We start from the raw sequence: 6,385 nt of genomic DNA, 5'->3' as shown, positions 1-6,385 counted from the left end.
TGGACAGAAACCCTTAAGCATCACACCGGACTCGCTGAACCACAGCTCCTGTGAGTGATCCATTTACTTGTCTCTCTGTTGTATAAGAGGCCTCAAATTAAAATTCATGATATAGAATATATATAGATACCTAATTTTCAACTATTGAATTAAGGGGGAGTTAAACAGCATTAATCGACTCGAACTGGCGATGAGCAGGGCTAAATCCATTTAACTCTGAGATTAGTTGCTAACAACTTTTTAGAAGTACTATTATAGTTATACTCCGTGCTGGTATATAACCGTGGGAATTATCATTCTAAGGCCTTGTTGATTGAGGTGGATTGTTGGGGAATGGGGTGGAATTTGTACTAGATGGGATTTAATCCATGCCAATCCCTCTTATTTTCGGTGGAACCGAACAAAGCCTAAAACATATGGTGTCTCACCGTGGGAGTTATTATTCTTTTGCTGCAACATCAGGTTCATTTTTCATTGAACCTATTAATGGACTTTTCAGCAACTGCTGGGCGCAGTACTAACACATTCTTACTACAGGTTGTGAAGTATCTGATTGTCGCTTACGACATCGTCAACTCTGTACAGGAGCAAGGGAATACATCATTGCATATAGCAGCGTTCCGAGGTCATTTACCGGTGGTGGAAGTCCTGATGACTGCATCACCATCACTTATATCAGCTAGAAATGAAGTTGGTGACACGTTCCTCCATATGGCACTGACTGGCTTCAAAACTCTTGGCTTCCGAAGGATTGATCGTCAGATGGACCTCACGAAGCATCTGGTCTCTGGATCGATCATGGATGACAGCGATGTAATCAACGTGCAGAACGACGATGGAAGAACCGTGCTTCACCTGGCAGTGGTTGGTAATCTGCACTCCAGCCTCCTTGAGCTCCTCATGACCGTGCCATCGATCGACCTAAACATCCGTGACAACAACGGCATGACCCCGCTAGATTTATTGAAGAAGCAGCCGCACACTGCATCGTCTGAGATACTCATCAAGGAGTTGATTATGGCTGGCGGGATCTCGAACTCGAGGGATCACGAGACGAGGTCCGTCATTGCTTCTCAACTAAAGATGCACCACATTGTGGGCAGCCCGGGGACTTCTTTTAGAATCTCAGATACCGAGATTTTCCTCCATGCGGGCATTGATGCATCAGGCATCAGTGAAAGAACGAGAACGAGAACGACCTCGTTCTCTAGCCTTGGCAAGAGTGCTGAACTTGTAACCCTGGGTCTTGGTATTAAGAGGCCGAATTCCATGCAGAGCGCGGCTAGACACCTCAAGGTCCTGCTCAGATGGTTGCTTCGCAAGGGGAATAAATCAGCTGGTAGCCCCAGGGAATCGGACTATGACGCCTCCTCGGTGGACTCCGTCAAGTGCTATGTAACATCCCACAATTATAAATTTTGGAATGTTAATATAATTATTAGATTGATTGTTTGTTTGTTTGCCTGAGTGATTGAAACTTTTGTGAAATTTGAAGCCTTTCGAAACTTTTGAACGAGAGGGAATTAAATGACTTTCCCCTTCTCCGGTGAATTCAAATTCAATTTTTTTAATCAACGAGAGAAGATGACATGACTGCTTCAACTATAAAAAATTTGAACGGAGGTGTTCGCATTTGAATTCTTTGCATTTTCATTCGTTTTCTTCGTGCAACAAAATGCCGGGAAATGCATTCTGTCAAACAGAAAAGAGCGGAGGAACATGACCCTCAAATACCCGGGCATTCTGAACGTTATTTGCAACCTCAAACTTAGAGGATCATTTGAAAATTATTTGCAAAAAGAAATAATGCTTTTAGGGATTTTTGTGAAAATAATTTTTTCTGAAGTTTTTATTTTTACCGTGGAAAAATGCCCATCATTTATATTTTATTTTTCTGATAATTTTAGTATATAAAAACTCTTTATTCCGAATTGATTTGATTTCCTTTTTAACGTCTTAGTTTCCTAGTTTTGAAAATAGGAATAGAATCACTTTTATTAGGAAATAGGAGCTGGCCCAATTAAGCACTTTCCAAATTTGGCCCAATAAGATCATCTTCTTCCTCTATCTCTTCTCCACGTGACAGAACCTTTCCTTCCATGGAGAGGAGAATACCCACCTCCGGGATTCGCGAAGCTCTTTCCCTCCCAGCACCTCCCGTCGCCCCTATAAGAACCCCCACACCCTCCTCTATCCATTTTCCCCAAGAACCATACCTCTCCTCGCCTCTAGCCGCAGCCCCCGCCTCGCCGGAGTTCATCTTCAACAGGAACTCGCCGGAGGTCCTGCTGCTTCCTCCCGTCGCCCCACGCCCCGCCGGCACTACCAACCTTCGGCCGGAGCCCTCCTCCCCCGCCTGGACCCCTCCGCTGCCTCGGCCGGCCACCGGAGCCACCTTCCCGTCGTCTTCTCCAACTCCGGCGACTAACTCTGGTGAGATTCACGAAATCCCGTATTGCAGTTTTTTCAGAAAATTGCAATCTTAGAAAATTCATATATATTAGTCTATAACTCCGAATTAGGTGATTCTTTTTGCGTTGGATCACAAATTTTATGCAGCTTCTGGAGATATATAATTTGTCTATGTTTGGATTTATAAAAATTGAGTTAGATCAGATTTGAATTAAAGCTTATTTTGCTTATTCCGGGAGTTTAAAAATAGCTTTTAATTTGATTCTTTTTGCTGCTGCTTCCTATTGATCATATCTTTCAGTAATTTAAGATTCATATTTTTTTCTAAATATTTTTAATTGGGGTTTTTACCAAAACAGATTCTGTTTTAGCTCTTTTAGGACTATGGCTATTATTTTTCTGTAAATTGTTTTAAAATATTTTCTTTATTATTTCAGAAAGATTATTGTTTTGTTTATCTTAGTTAGCAGTAGTTTTGCAACAAGTTTTTAGTTTATGTTTATTTGTTTTCATGAAATCAATTCTAGCTCAGTAGTAACGTGCAATTGTTTTCACCGTTGTTTCAAATCCCGTTTGGGAACGCTTTCAAAGGTTTTGTGAAAAACACTTTATTTTATCTTAGTTAGATTTATATATTAGTTCTTTGTTAATATTTTCTGTTAGACAAAACTATTTAGTGATTGACGTAGTAGAAGACTCTTTAGTTCTATTTGAAGTTTTCTGCGGTTTTCCTATTCGCTCTCGCTTTTGTTTTGATTGCTAGAATGATTGCTAGTATGAGTGCTTATGTGAATGCTATGTTTGTTATATAGATTTCATCGGAGAGTGACGAGTAGTCTATCAAGTTATTTTCTCAAGAAATTCTTCTTCGTCAACATCACAGGCAAGTCACTTTGATCATACTTTCACCTATGTTTTATGCATTGTAGTTCTACCATCCTATGCCCAATTGCATGCTGCCTAGGTACTTGGAAACTTTAGCATAAGTTGTAGTATCATGTGGTAGAAACACAACAACCCCGACACTTGGCCCCGGGACGACAATGTTATATATGCTATGCTCTAGTAGACGGGTTATCGGTTGAGTGTATTCCACTAGTGATGCGAGGTTGATATAATAATCAAGACCGGTTAAGACAAGATTTTCAAGACCTCGGACGCAATGCAACACTGGGTGAAGGACGGTTGACCGGCTCCCTGGAAAACCTAGTGGATGCCCGGGATGCTGGAGAGGCCATGTCATCCTGCCGAAAGCTTCACCCAGGCTCAAAGAGACGGACGGATATTTTCAAGACCCAAGGCTTACCTGCACAGCCACAAGTCATTATGGGCTCTGGCTTGGTTGGACAACGCGGCGACTCTGGACAGGCGGTGCTAGCAGATGTAGACGAACGGTAGGAATGGATGGGCACCGACAGGGATTCAGAGGGACCCGTTGAAAGACCATGTTTTGAACATCCAGTCTTCAAACACCTTGAAGTGCGAGGACATACTCGGAGGCGATCAAATCTTGTGGGGAACGTGTGCAAAACTCTGCAGAGTACTCAAACCTAATCGATTAGCCGTGTCCACGGTCATGGACAACTTGAGCCAAAGGAACTGAAGTTATCTGGATTTCTCAACACCATTAAATATATTTGATGTGGGAATTAATGACAACTCGGGTACGAGAACTGGTTGGCGGAACCACCTCGTTAACAACAAACCTTGTAGTAACATTTTGCTTTCAACCCCTCTTGTTGTAGGATAAAATTGGCTTTATGCAAAACTTAGCTCCACCGACCAAATATGCATGTAGAGATAGTTGATTATTATTTTACCCCTCTCTTATGTGACTTGCCAGCATATTCAATATGCTGACCTACACGGCTGCAACGTCTTATGTTGCAGATATTTTCTTCGACGAGTAAGAGTACGATTCAGGGTTATGGTCTACAGTCAACTTTGCCGTTGGTGTTTATTGGGACTCCACTCCCTTGACCCCTTCCGCTGAGATATTTAAGGTATATATCAGTTTTACGCTATTTACATGTGATTGCACTTTGATATATACATTGATGTACTGTGTGTGCCAGCATACTGATCCAGGGATGGCACAGAAACACAGAGGCTTGACTCGTCTTGAGTCGGGTCGCTACAAGCTAGAGCCATGTCGAGACTACCCCGACGCCGCTGAGGCAGAGGTACTCCAAGGTGAGCTCCCTATTCGGCAACAAGCGAACCTTGGCAAGTCAATCAATGAAGATGAGGTCGGCAGCTGACCACACACTGCCCGAATCTCCCCCGGTTTCGGCGTCATGGTCTTCGTCGTCGTTCATCGACAAGATCGAAGCAGTCCATCAACACAAAGACGAACCATCACCCAGCGCCAGTGCAATGATCAGGCACACGCCTAAGAAATATGGATCTCTGAACAATAGACTTATGAACTAGTACCTTGGCACCGGAGCGCAGTTGGGAGATTCAACCTCGGGGTAGTGGTCGAGACGATCACTTCTGTGAGTAGTCTGATCAGATGAGTTAGATGGTGCAGTTTAAATTTGACTGATAAGGCTGAGATAACTAAATATGTCTAGAAAAATTACTAATGCAATGTGGGTACGTAAGTGTAACTGAGAGCATGATTTGGAAATGGATGTATTATAAAGTTCCTAAAGTTAATTACCATATGTGCAAATCATGACCTCTGCCTTACATAATGTGTAAGTACATGAAATGACAGAAGTGTCAATCATTCATCACATGTGCCTGCTGTTATTATTTTCATTTTAGTTCAGAAGATGTGTACTTGTTATTGGGTATAAAGCTGTGTCGGCCACTCTTTCTCATGTAGCCTAGGATGCTTAATATTTAATTGATTTATTCATAGAATGTAAAAAATTTATAGTTGTAATGAAAATGATCGTATGCATTGCCTTTTTTGAAATAAGATGTAATGGCAATTATTTTCTAAAATTAAGGTACTGTGATTTGGGAGGAATAGATGTGTATGCATTGTTGTTACAGTGTAGGAGAGTTAATTATGATCATTTTCGTATTGTGTATTGTTTGTTCTACGTAATTAGACTTTCCTTTAGCATCTTAAAGATATTTCTCCACATCTTTCTTATAACTTTGTTTGCAGCCTGATTATGTATTGTATGTGCTCTCCCATTAATGTCTCGGGACTATCAATCCATATATTATTGTTCCTAATTTTCTACAACCCCCCTGATCACCATATTTATTTGGAAGCTTGGAACATGACAATCTTAGTTTGGTCTATGATGCAACAATAGGTTTTCTTTTCAGCTGTGTTCCTGCTGTTCATTTTGAAGTGCAGTACAAATTTCATGTTTCATATTCAATAATCTTTAGAGGTTCCATAGTTAACTCTTGCATTTTGGTTACTATAGAGAAGTATGTTCATATGATTAAGGATTGTACCATTGATCCGTCAAAATGATCCAAACTTCACTTCTAGGTGCAGCACGGTACATCTTCGTTCTCTAACCATATACTTTATGTATGAACATGACAAAAGTAATCATATTTGTTTGACTACTTATGCTTCTGTAGTTTTGTACAATGTTTATCCGCTGATCACAACTACAGAGGTTGCAGATTAGCAAAACGGGTTTTGAGGATAGTGCGATATGGTGTCTGCACTTATATTTTATTTTGCATAGAATAGAATGCATGTCTGATATGACCATTTCTAAGAAATACTAGGGTTCTAAGAGAGGCGTGTGCCTAGCTTTAGCGAACCGAAGCCGTAACGGAGGCCATTCTATTTAGCTGAGAACATGTCTATATAATTTTTATGTAGCCGGTGATTCAATTGTGAAATGCTAGGGTTCAATGAAAGAAAAATGTGTGTGCAAGATCAGTAGATTTTGTGATGCAAGGATTAGTAGATTTGATATTACTATCTTGTAACCTATACGAACACCGAATGGGTGAAGCAACATACGGTACTGTCCAGCAACGCGAT

At 41.0% G+C, this 6,385-nt stretch overlaps 1 pseudogene; it reads left to right on the top strand.

Annotated features, from left to right (window-relative positions):
- The first annotated feature begins 337 nt into the window (after positions 1–337).
- On the top strand, positions 338–4,987 carry LOC123439861 (annotated as a pseudogene).
- Positions 4,988–6,385: the final 1,398 nt, after the last annotated feature.

The sequence above is a fragment of the Hordeum vulgare genome, chromosome 3H (genome assembly GCF_904849725.1).
Source record: "Hordeum vulgare subsp. vulgare chromosome 3H, MorexV3_pseudomolecules_assembly, whole genome shotgun sequence".
Classification (NCBI taxonomy): domain Eukaryota; kingdom Viridiplantae; phylum Streptophyta; class Magnoliopsida; order Poales; family Poaceae; genus Hordeum; species Hordeum vulgare.
Note: the sequence above shows the minus strand (reverse complement) of the source record. Positions and strands in the feature narration are given on the sequence as shown.